The sequence below is a fragment of the Nerophis lumbriciformis genome, linkage group LG29 (genome assembly GCF_033978685.3).
Source record: "Nerophis lumbriciformis linkage group LG29, RoL_Nlum_v2.1, whole genome shotgun sequence".
Lineage (NCBI taxonomy): Eukaryota > Metazoa > Chordata > Actinopteri > Syngnathiformes > Syngnathidae > Nerophis > Nerophis lumbriciformis.
In genome coordinates, this window is record NC_084576.2 from 17,035,001 (window position 1) to 17,047,500 (window position 12,500).

Consider the following 12,500-nt stretch of genomic DNA (forward strand, 5'->3'; position numbering starts at 1 on the left):
AGTTACATTTAAACCAGTGTGGGTGGCACTGGGAGCAGGTGGGTAAAGTGTCTTGCCCAAGGACACAACGGCAGTGACTAGGATGACGGAAGCGGAAATCGAACCTGGAACCCTCAAGTTGCTGGCACGGCCACTCTACCAACCGAGCTGTACTAAATGCATTCAAAAACCGTCAACAATACTTCATTTACGTTCCGTAACATGTATAATAACCAAACTGTAGCAACATTGTTATTGTAAGAGCCAACACTGAGGAACTATTTTTCTAGTGTAGTAACACATCGGTGTGCATCGCTATTAGCCGTAAAAGCTAGCTACAGCAAGAGATAAATTAGCTTCTACGTCATCACAAAACACATTTGAGTTTGTAATGCACAACACTGCAATAGGACACCAATCTCTACTGAGTGACAAAACTTGAACAATCATATTACAGTACCTGTAAAGTAGTATTTCATGTTTTGTATGTACTGTAGTTGGAATAACACGCATGATATGCTGCGTGTATCATGATCGATATTAAAGTGACTCACTCGATGGACAGTTGTGCGTTTGGTCCAGCTGGCCGGGGACGTTTTTTCTGGATTATTTGGGTACAGCACTCTATTTATGTCAAAATAGCTTGGCTCCAATTTCCACATGTGCATCTCCATGTCATGCCGACCTCACTCTCTCGGCTTCCATCTGCTCCAACGTCTCACTCTTCCTTTGTGCTGGCTTCTAGAAGCAGTAGTTCATCCTCAGTATGTACAGCTTCAAAAAGATATGGTTGTGAATCCTCATTTGTCCAAAAATAGTCGTCTTCGGTGTCTGTTACCAAGTCTGCCATGATTAGAACGCACTCATGTTTGATTCCGGAAGTAGGAAATCAAAGTTGTTACCGAAAGTCGGACCTGCGCTGCTAAGAAAATGGAAATCAATGTGCGGAAGAAGTCAGTTCCGGCAATGATTAAAATTATGAAAAAATTGTAAATATCGTACATATTACATATTGTTATGAACATGTCTGTTACTATATATACACTTGCAGTGTGTATGTAAAACGTTGATGGAGGGTTTTGAAGTTGTTTTAGAGGGCTTTGAAGGCAACAACGGTGACTACCATTAGCCGCTTCTTCCAAGCGTGTTTTATCATCTTTAAAGTCCTAAAAAAAAAAAAAGACACATGCTGTGTGAATCATGATCGATTTGATAGTGACTCACTTGATGGACAGTTGTCTGTTTGGTCCAGCTGGCCAGGGACGTGTTTTCCGGGTTATTTGGGGATCAGCACTCCATTTATGTCGAAATAGCGTGTCTCCAATTTCCACATTTGCATCTCTTTGTCATGCTGACCTCACTTTCTCGGCTTCCGTCTGCTCCAAGGTCTCACTCTTCCTTTGTGCTCGCTTCTAGAAGCATTAGTTCATCCTCAGTATATTCAGCTTCAAAAAGATAAGGTTGTGAATCCTCATTTGTCCAAAAATAGTCGTCTTCGGTGTCTGTTACCAAGTCTGCCATGATTAGAACACACTCGTGTTTGATTCCAGTAGGAGAAACAAACAAGTTGTTACCGAAAGTCAGACCTGCGCTGCTATGAAAACCGAAATCAATGTGCAGAAGAAGTCAGTTCCGGCAATGATTAAAATTATGAAAAAAATGGTAAATATCGTACATATTACATATTGTTATGAACATGTCTGTTACTACATTATATATCAACTTGCAGTGTGTATGTAAAACGTTGACGGAGGGTTTTGAAGTTGTTTTAGAGGGCTTTGATGGCAACAACAGTGACTACCATTAGCCGCTTCTTCCAAGCGTGTTTTATCATCTTTAAAGTCCTAAAAAAAAAAAAAGACACGTGTGTTCTTGTCTTTCACAATGATTGGGAACGGTAGGCAAAATTCCCCCCAAAAAGTGCAATTCACTCCCTGAAAAACATGAACAATTATATTACAGTATCTGGAAAGTATTAGCCCACACTTTCGTGATGTTTAGTTTGTACACAGACAGACAGTGTATGTACTGTAGTTGTACTAACATGCATGACGTGCTATGTGTATCATGATCGATACTATAGTGACCAGAGGTGTGGACTCGAGTCACATGACTTGGACTCGAGTCAGACTCGAGTCATGAATTTGATGACTTTAGACTCGACTTGACAAAATGTAAAAAGACTTGCAACTCGACTTAGACTTTAACATCAATGACTTGTGACTTCACTTGGACTTGAGCCTTTTGAATTGACATGACTTGCTACTTTCCCCAAAACCCAAAGATGAAAAAGTTATTTGGGAGCGCTCCGTATTTTTCGTTGTGTACTTGTCTATCAGCGTTGCGTGTGTCAGCTGGTGTGCTGTCAGTACAACAGCCAATCAAATTAGATCTACTTTGTTTTCATCACACAGCATTCATCCAATCAAATTGCAGGACAACCAACGAAGAAGACATGTCCAAACCACACGCCAGTGAACAAAAAATGATACCTAAAATAACTTCGTTTGGGTATAAAAATTACGAGGTGGTCAACACAAAACGGTTTGCAGTATGCAACACATGCGGTTCGAAAATGACTGATGGAGAGGCAACAACTTCCAACTTCGTCCGGCATTTGAAGTTGCACAAAGAACGGTAAGTTTTGAATGTAAGATAACGTTTATTGGCTAAGTAACGTGACTTTTATTTGCTGTGTAGTTAAATCAGTGAGGCTGTAAACTCACTGCTAACGTTATAACGTTATTGCAAACACGGGAATCTGTTGCAGTTCACTACCTTATTCATACTTTTTGTTCAGTGATTTTTTTTAAGCAGGGTTACGTTAGTCAATATATCACACGTAACGTTAGACGGCGGTCAGCAGCACCGCGTATTTTAGCCACCTAAAAAAAGACAAAAATAGTAAAATAAAGGTCAGTTAAAATGTATACTATATTATGAATAAGTGTACCGTTTTAGCTAGCTTTCTGACATACTGTTGGTTGTTTACCTCAGTGGTCCCCAACCACCGGGCCGCGGCCCGCTACTGGTCCGTGGATCGATTGGTATCGGGCCGCACAAGAAATATATATATATATTTTTTCTTTTTTTAATTAAATCAACATAAAAAACACAAGATACACTTACAAGTAGTGCACCAACCCAAAAAAACTCTCTCCCCCCTTTTGTTCTGGGCATTGAACATGAAGACTCTTCCTTCACTGTTCCGAGTGGCCATGAGAGTCTTGGCAGTGCCTGCCTCCAGTGCTCCAGTGGAGCGAGTTTTCAGCCATGGTGGCATCATACTACGCCCCCATCGTGCACAAATGACTGACAGACTCTTGGCTAATTTGGTCTTTTGCAGATGCAATGCAGCATAGGGCCCTGACATATAAAAAGTACAACTTTTTTGTTATGTTCACGTATATGTCATGTTTTTTCAATGTTAACACTTTTGTACAAATAAGTACATTTGCACTTTATTTTTCAATGTGTTTGTTCTGTAAAGGAATGAGTTAATGTTTAAAATGACTGGTTAATAGTGCTATTATAAAGTGCAATGTCAGCACAATTTTCTTTCCTGCAATTTAAAATGCACTTGTTTTAATAAATAAATACAGCGTTTGAAAAGCATACACAATCTGTGTTAATATATTAGTCTGTGGTTAAAAGGACTTGAAAGGACTCGAAACTCAAAATGCAGGACTTAGGACTTGACTTGAGACTTTCCAGTCTTGACTTTGGACTTGACTCGGGGCTTGCCTGTCTTGACTCGGGACTTGACTCGGACTTGAGGGCAAAGACTTGAGACTTACTTGTGACTTGCAAAACAATGACTTGGTCCCACCTCTGATAGTGACTCACTCGATGGACAGTTGTCTGTTTGGTCCAGCTGGCCAGGGACGTGCTTTCCGGGTTGTTTAGGGATCAGCACTCCATTTATGTCGAACTAGCTTGTCTCCAAATTCCACATTTGCATCTCCTTGTCATGCCGACCTCATTCTCTCAGCTTCCGTCTGCTCCAACGTCTCACGCTTCCTTCAAGATGGCTTCTAGAAGCAGTAGTTCATCTTCAGTATATTCAGCTTCAAAAAGATAAGGTTGTGAATCCTTATGTATCCAAAAATAGTCGTCTTCTTTGTCTATTACAAAGTCTGCCATGATTACAACACACTGGTGTTCTTCAGAAGTCAGACGTCAGTACTTTATTGATCCCTGGGGGAAATTCAGCACCACAGTTCGCTCACAATAAACAATAAATACTTGGGTATTTTTTACATGTGAATAATATAAATATAGTTTATTATACAGCATTATTCACATGTGAATAATATAAATACAGTCTATTATACAGCATTATTCACATGTGAATAATATAAATACAGTCTATTATACAGCATTATTCACATGTGCATAATATAAATACAGTCTATTATACAGCATTATTCACATGCGGATAATATAAATGCAGTCTATTAAACACCATTATTCACATGTGAAAAATATAAATAAAGTCTATTATACAGCATTATTCACATGTGAATAATATAAATACAGTCTATTATACATTCATCATCATCATTCAAATATAATAATCATAATATAAACTAAACTATTATGAAAATGACACCATCGCTGAAATCAAGGTACGATAAGTACAAACTTAACCAATAAAATAAAACAAAGGACAAATGTAGAACAAGCATTTTTGCAATGGAGTTCAGGGTGCACATCATGCATTCAATCAATTGCAAGCGCTACATTGAACTCTTAACTACAAAGATGATGGTCAAGTTGACTTACGTCTTTGCATCTAACCGTTTCGTATTGTATTCGTCGAGTGGATAATTTACCTGCTGCAAGAGTAGCAGCTGATTGCTTTCACCTGACCTAATTGGAGTAACGCCAGCCAATCCAAAGGTGCTTAAAGTCAGTTGACATGTCATCTTTAAACAGTGGTGTGGGTTACACTTGAATTGCTATCCAGTGGACACATTTAGAACAGCAGTCTCTTTCATAAAAAAAAATTGCAAACTGATTGTGGAAGCGAATGTGATCAGCACGCTTGCAGGAGAAAAGGTCACCGCCTCTGTCCAGGGTGCTGAAAACAGAGCGCCATCAGACAGGGGCGTGACATGTGCTGACGGCGAGACACAGCTGGCAGATGATTGAGATTGCACAGGCGGTGCTCAGGTCGCTCCAATCCTCCTTCTCCTCCTGCACCCGGCCGCTCACTGTTAAAGACAACAGATGATTAGATTAACACGTACCACCTGTGCAATCTTAATCATCTGCCAGCTGTGTCTTGCCGTCAGCTCATGCCACGCCCCCGTCTGATGGCGCTCTGTTTTCAGCAGCCTGGACAGAGGCGGTGACCTTTTCTCCTGCAAGCGCGCTGATCACATTCCCTTTCCACACTGATCTTGCGGGCCGCGTTGAACCTTTCCACGGGCCGTATGTTTGACATCTCTGACCTAGACAAAGCTCAACAACAACAATACATAGTTTGGACCAATACTCCTCTGATAGTGTCAGTCAAAGCCAGCACGCTACTACAAGACAAATACATCTACCATCTCCACATTCCTTCCCTCCATGCGTGAGATTACGTTGATACGTCCAAACGTTTATGTATCGGCAGTTTTGCCTCTGCAGGGACGCTGAGGTGCAAGAAGGTTAAATGGTTTTGTTTGCTCTTTTCATCCTCTGGTGAGCTTTTTCTTGTATCCGGAAAGCATCCATCTCCTAACCTGTAGAAACTAAAATAACTTTTTTGGAAAACTGCAGTGGATTTAAAGGGGGACTGGAGAGTTTGGTCCTAAGTGGTGTCCAGCAGACTTTCAAAGGACAGCAGAGGTTGTGGAAGCCGAACGCTGTTGTCGTGAATCAGCCGAGACTCGACTGTGGGATTTGTTTTATGTGGTTTGACGATGGGCGAGCTCGTTGAATGTAACATCGGGGCATTTGAACAAAAACAACGGCAAGGACGTTAAAAATGAGCAATGAAAATAGAGCTTTCATTGACGTTTATCACTCAGAATTACTAGAAATTTGGCAGTGGGTCCACTTACTGTAATCTAAATAAATACATTTAAAATTACTCACATTAAGGTTAGAATGTTGTTTTTCCACAACTCTAATCCTAATCCACTTTTCCAACTATCTACAACAGGGGTGTCAAACTAATTTTAGATCGGGGGACACATAGAGAAAAAGGTAACACTTTAGTATGGGGAACATATTCACCATTAATTAGTTGCTTATTAAAGTAACAAAGACTTAATTTAGAGTTATTTGGACACTAGGGGAACATATAGGGTTAGTGTTACTAATAGGCAATAATTCTGAGGTTATTGAGGGAAGACTCTTAGTTAATGGCTTACTGGTTGTACAATAAGGCCATGCAGAATACGGCATTAATAAGTACTTAATAATGACTGATTAAGAGGCAATATGTTACTAATTTGCATGTTAATAAGCAACTAATTAATGGTGAATATGTTCCCCATACTTAAGTGTTACCGAGGAGGAAAATCTACTCCCAAGTGGGCCTGACTGGTTAAATCACGGCAGGATAACTTAAAAATAAAGACGGCTTCAGATTGTTTACTTTGTGTAAAAATAGAAGAATAACATTCTGAAAATGTACAAATCATAATGTTGTTGTTTACACTTGCATGTTGCGGTTAATAGTATTCTATCTTTATGTGTCGTCATTTACACTTTCTGAATAAATTATGTGACTATGTTCATCAGTCAAGTCAGTGATGTTAATTTTCAATGTATCAAGATAAAAAAAATAATATCAAAATGAAATTGCAGGATGTTATTTATGTAGTTTGATCATTTTCCTCGACTGGTGAACTAACATCATGTGTTTTTTTTGTTTTTTTTTCATATGAAAAAAACAAACACATGATGCTATTATTTATTTATTTATTTATTATAAATTAACTCCACTGACTTGACTGATGAACATTGTCACATAATTTATTCAGAAAGTATAAATAACGACACATAAAGGTAGAATACTATTAACCGCAACATGTAAGTGTAAACAACAACATTATGATTTGTACATTTTCAGAATGTGCTTCTTCTATTTTTAAACAAAGAAAACAATCTGAAGTTGACTTTATTTTTAAGTTATTGTGCCGTGATTTGAATGAATGGGTTGTACTTGTATAGCGCTTTTCTACCTTCAAGGTACTCAAAGCGCTTTGACACTACTTCCACATTTACCCATTCACACACACATTCACACATTGATGGAGGGAGCTGCCATGCAAGGCGCTACCAGCACCCATCAGGAGCAAGGGTGAAGTGTCTTGCTCAGGACACAACGGACATGACGAGGTTGGTACTAGGTGGGGATTGAACCAGGGACCCTCGGGTCGCGCACGGCCATTCTTCCACTGCGCCACGCCGTCCATTTAATTTAACCAGTCAGGCCCACTTGGGAGTAGATTTTCCTTCTCGGTAACACTTTAGTATGGGGAACATATTCACCATTAATAAGTTGCTTATCCATCCATCCATCCATTTTCTACCGCTTATTCCCTTTTGGGGTCGCGGGGGGGCGCTGGAGCCTATCTCATGAAAATTAACTCCACTGACTTGACTGATGAATCATCTACAAAGATGCAAATAATTACTATTGCGACATCCAGTGGACACATTTAGAACAGCAGTTTCTTTCACTCAAAAATGTTGGCTCATTTTTATACTTAGCAAACTCATCCCGGGGGCTGGAAAAAAAAAACTGTTTGCAGTCCGGATCAGTTATTTTTCTGTCAAAACTAATGCATTTAGTAAAAAAAAAAGTATGTTATTGAAACCCATTTTTTTCCAGATACACATAAAAATGATGTAGCGGGCCAGAACTGGTCCCTGGGCCTTGAGTTTTACACCTGTGATCTACATCAACAATATGATTTGCCTGAGTGGCTGGACAGAACAGACTGAAAAAAAAAAATATATATATATATATATATATATATATATATATATATATATTTTTTTTCATTTACAAAAAAGAATCACGATTAATCTGAAAATCTGTTTCTTTTTGACACCCCTACACAACATGGCGTCTCTTAAGTAGAGCTAATTTGAAAGCACTTTTAAACTGCCTAAATTCCAAATAATCCCATACTAAAATTGAAGTAAACCGATTAAATGATACTAATGAAATACTTGTAACTTGAACCCTTTACACCTGAAATAACCCGCCCCTATTTTCAAACGTTGCAGCTCTTTTAATAACGCCACCTAATTTCCATTTCCTCCATAATGACCGCGGCTGATCGGGGGCTTTGGGGCACCTGCTGAAACGGCTGCTTTTCCACTCGCCCCGCAGACGACACTCTCCAAAGTACAAACTCCTCCCCGCACCGGAGGCCCGTAACGCTGATATCTGCGTCCGAGTGCACGCCGGGTTAATGGCGCTCGTCTTCCGGAAACGAAATGACATTGAAGAAACATTCGCCACGTTCGAATGAGGTATCGCGTGCTCGCCGTTAAGTGCGCTGCTAGCTCAGACGTCGTCGCAGGGGAAACGAGCGATAATTTTAACATATGACGTTAAAAGAATATGATCGATACATGAAATCAGGATAAATCAGGGGTGTCAAACTCATTTTAGGGGCCACATGGAGATAAATCTACTCCCAAGTGGGCCGGACTGGTAAAATCACGGCAAGATAACTTAAAAATAAAGACAACTTCAGATTGTTTTCTTTGTTTAAAAATAGAACAAGCACATTCTGAAAATGTACAAATAATAATGTTTTTTTTTTTTTTTTTTTCACTTACCGTATTTTTCGGAGTATAAGTTGCACCTGCCGAAAATGCATAATAAAGAAGGAAAAAAACATATACAAATCGCACTAGAAACTAACACCAAACTATGAAAAAAAACTGCGACTTATAGTCCGAAAAATACGGTACATGTTGCGGTTAGTAGTATTCTACCTTTATTTGTCGTTATGTATACTTTCTGAATAAATGATGTGATAATGTTCATCAGTCAACTCATTGGTGTTAATTTTCAATCTTATCATGATACAAAAATAATATTAAAATCAAATTACAGGATGTTATTTATGTAGTTTGCTCATTTTCCTCATCTGCTGCATTAACATGTCGTCTTTTTTTTTTTTTTACATATGTAGCATCATCTACAAAGATACAAATAATTGCTATTGCGACATCTAGTGGACACATTTAGAACAGCGGTTTCTTTCATTAATAAATGTCGGCTCATTTTTATACTTAGCAAACTCATCCCGCAGGCCGGATAAAACCTGGGCCGTACGTTTGACACCCCTCAGATAAATGATATCAGACACTGTAGTCCTCATCATTCTTCTTCTTCAATATAGAGTACAAGCCAAAAGTTTGGACACACCTTCTCATTTCAATGTGTTTTCTTTATTTTCATGACTATTTACATTGTAGATTGTCACTGAAGGCATCAAAACTACGACACATATGAAGTGAAAACCATTTCAGGTTACTACCTCTTCAAGCTCATGGAGAGAATGCCCAGAGTGTGCAAAGCAGTAATCAGAGCAAAGGGTGGCTATTTTGAAGAAACTAGAATATAAAACATGTTTTCAGTTACTTTACCTTTTTTTTTGTTATGTACATAACTCCACATGTGTTCATTCATAGTTTTGATGCCTTCAGTGACAATCTACAATGTAAATAGTCATGAAAATAAAGAAAAAGCATTGAAAGAAGATAAGGTGTGTCCAAACGTTTGGCCTGTACTGTACGTTAAAAACACTTTGTTCTTATACAGACGTAAATAAAGGTTGTGTGATAATGAATAGCGGTAGTAATGAAATAATAAATAGAGAAGCAAATGCTGGCAGAAACATTGTAATAAGAAGTAAGGCGTAATCAGGATAAATGATATCAGGCACTGTGGTTGTCATCATTCTTCATTTTCAATGCACTTTGCAAACACATCTTTCTTAAAAAGACACAAATAAAGCCTGTGAGATAATGAACATCTTCAATATTAAAATAAATGTAGAAGTGAATACTGACAAACCGTAGTAGTAAGTAGGACCCCGACACACAGCAAAAATAATAAGATATAACTAAGGGTGTTTTCAATTGATTTTTAATCAATTAAAAAAAAGGAAAAATCTTTATTTTTATTTATTTTTATTTCTTTTAATCTGTCCTGTCCAGCCACTCAGACAAATCATATAGTTGATGTAGATGATCATGTCTGCTGTACAGATTTACTTTAGAAGAGAGAAGTGTTGGATACTTCTCTTGTTGCCTTATTTGTAGTTGACTTTATTAAATGTTTGGGTAGAATTTTATCGACAAATTCAGTTAAGCAATACAAACATTTATTGGAGTTGTCAGTTTTATGAAGGAATGTAGTTAATCATATAAGTGGCACCAAATATTATAATATATATATATATATATATATATATATATATATATATATATATATATATATATATATATATATATATGGATTCTGAATCAGGAGTCGTTTTGAATCGATAATCAAATATAATTGTGTGGTTTCCAAAGATTCCCAGCCCTAATTATAAATAAAAGAGCTCTCAAAAAGCAGTGAGGAAAATAACTAAGGATGCACACAAAAGGTGTAAAAAAAACAAAACAGAAATTGCACACAAAAGGTGTGAAGAGGAAACCGTTAACACTACACAGCAGCGTCAGGACAGAGCCACAGGAAAACAAGAAGCGTGAGTGTAGCCAAAGCAGAGGCGATGAACACGACTGGAAGGGTGAACCAATAGGAATCTACTGGCACCGAAGAATGGACTGGAGCGCTTATAGTCTGGAGGAAATGAGTACTTGGTGTTCACGCCCCGTGAACCAGAAACCAGGAACTGCAACAAAAATCTGAGAGGCTAGATCATGACAGAAACGTAATACGTTTATTATTATTCTTCAGTCAATGGTCAACAAAAAATAAGAAATGAGTAAATTCAAGGTAAATGATATCCGATTGCTTTGGTTGTCAGCATTCTTCTTTTATATACCTTGTAAACGGTTTCTAATAAAAGGCAAATACAAGGCTGTATGATAATAAATAGCTTTAATAATAAAATTTAAAAAAAAGAAATATAGAAATAAATACTGTCAGAAACATAATAAAAATAAGTAAATTCAGAATAGAAAATTGCACACTGTGGTTCTATCAATTCTTCTTCCATATACCGTAAATTCCGTACTATAATCTGATAGTTTTTTTTTAAGGCTTTGAACCCTTCAGCTTATAAAACAGTGCCACTAATTTATGAATTGTTTTTTTGCTGATAGACATAATGTAAATAGATTTGTTTTTAACAAACAAGCAAACACACTGAATAGGTGTGTTATTGTTTGTGCTGTGGTGCCATCTTATGGACAAGTTTGCTCACTGCAAGTGCTGCATGACCCTTCTGTTTAGATAAAGCTATGGACAGCTGTATGGTCTTCGAGCCATACAAAGTGTTTTTACTCGTAAGGATTCTTAATTTATCACTCCGAGCAACGTTTGTAAGTTTTACAATATAACTAAAACTGTTTATACTTACAAAACCATCCAATGTGTGATGTCTGTACGAGCGTTTTCATGCATATGTGTCCGTGCTATCGTAATGTAATTAGCATTGGCTAATATGCTAATACATTTGTGAGTGTCCGTGTTAGTATTACTAACTTGCAATGACATTCTTTTTGTATTGTTTCAGTTTCACAAATTACGCAGTAAATTCCCCAAAATGTCACCGTGGAGTTTTTGAGTCTGTTTAGCTGATTGAGCTAATGGGTCCATGACGATGACTTCTGTTTTGTTTGATCAGCTGTTTTACTGCCGTGTTACAGACAACAGTTATGGTATGTAAATACACATTTACAAATAACTCATTTTACAACGTATACATCTGCGGCTTATAGGCCGGTGCGGCTAATATATGGGAGCATATTTTTTCTTCTAAAATTTAGTGGGTGTGGCTTATATACCGATATATATATAGTCCGAAAAATACGGTACTTTGTAAACACCTTTTTCTAATGGTGTAAGACGAAAATAAAGGCTGTGTAATAATGAATGTCTTCAATAATAAAATAATAAATACAAAGGTAAATACTTACAGGTTTGTGTAAAATAAATGAGTGACATCAGAATAAATGATTCACATCGATCTTCTTCCATATACTTTGCAAGCGCATCTTATAAAGACAAAAACAAAGGCGGTGAGATCATTAAAACCTTCAATAATATGTTGAAGCAAATACTAAAAAAACCTTAAGTAGATTCAGGATAAATGATATCAGACACTGTTACTCTGTAAACACATTATCCTAAAAAGGAATGACGAAAATATAAAAGTTGCGTGTTGGTGAATAGTTTTAATAATAAATACAGAAGTAAATACTAAAATAAATATTAAATAAATAAATGTGTTAATTCAGGATAAATGATATCAGACACTGTGGTTCTATTAACTCTTCTTCTTCAATATAGCTTGTAAGCACTTCTTTCTAATGCAGACGAA

General features: G+C 37.4%; 1 protein-coding gene across 1 annotated transcript in view; it reads left to right on the forward strand.

Annotated features, from left to right (window-relative positions):
* Positions 1-12,500, forward strand: part of lingo1a (leucine rich repeat and Ig domain containing 1a) — a 297,839-nt gene that overhangs the window by 175,463 nt on the left and 109,876 nt on the right. The window lies entirely within an intron of this gene.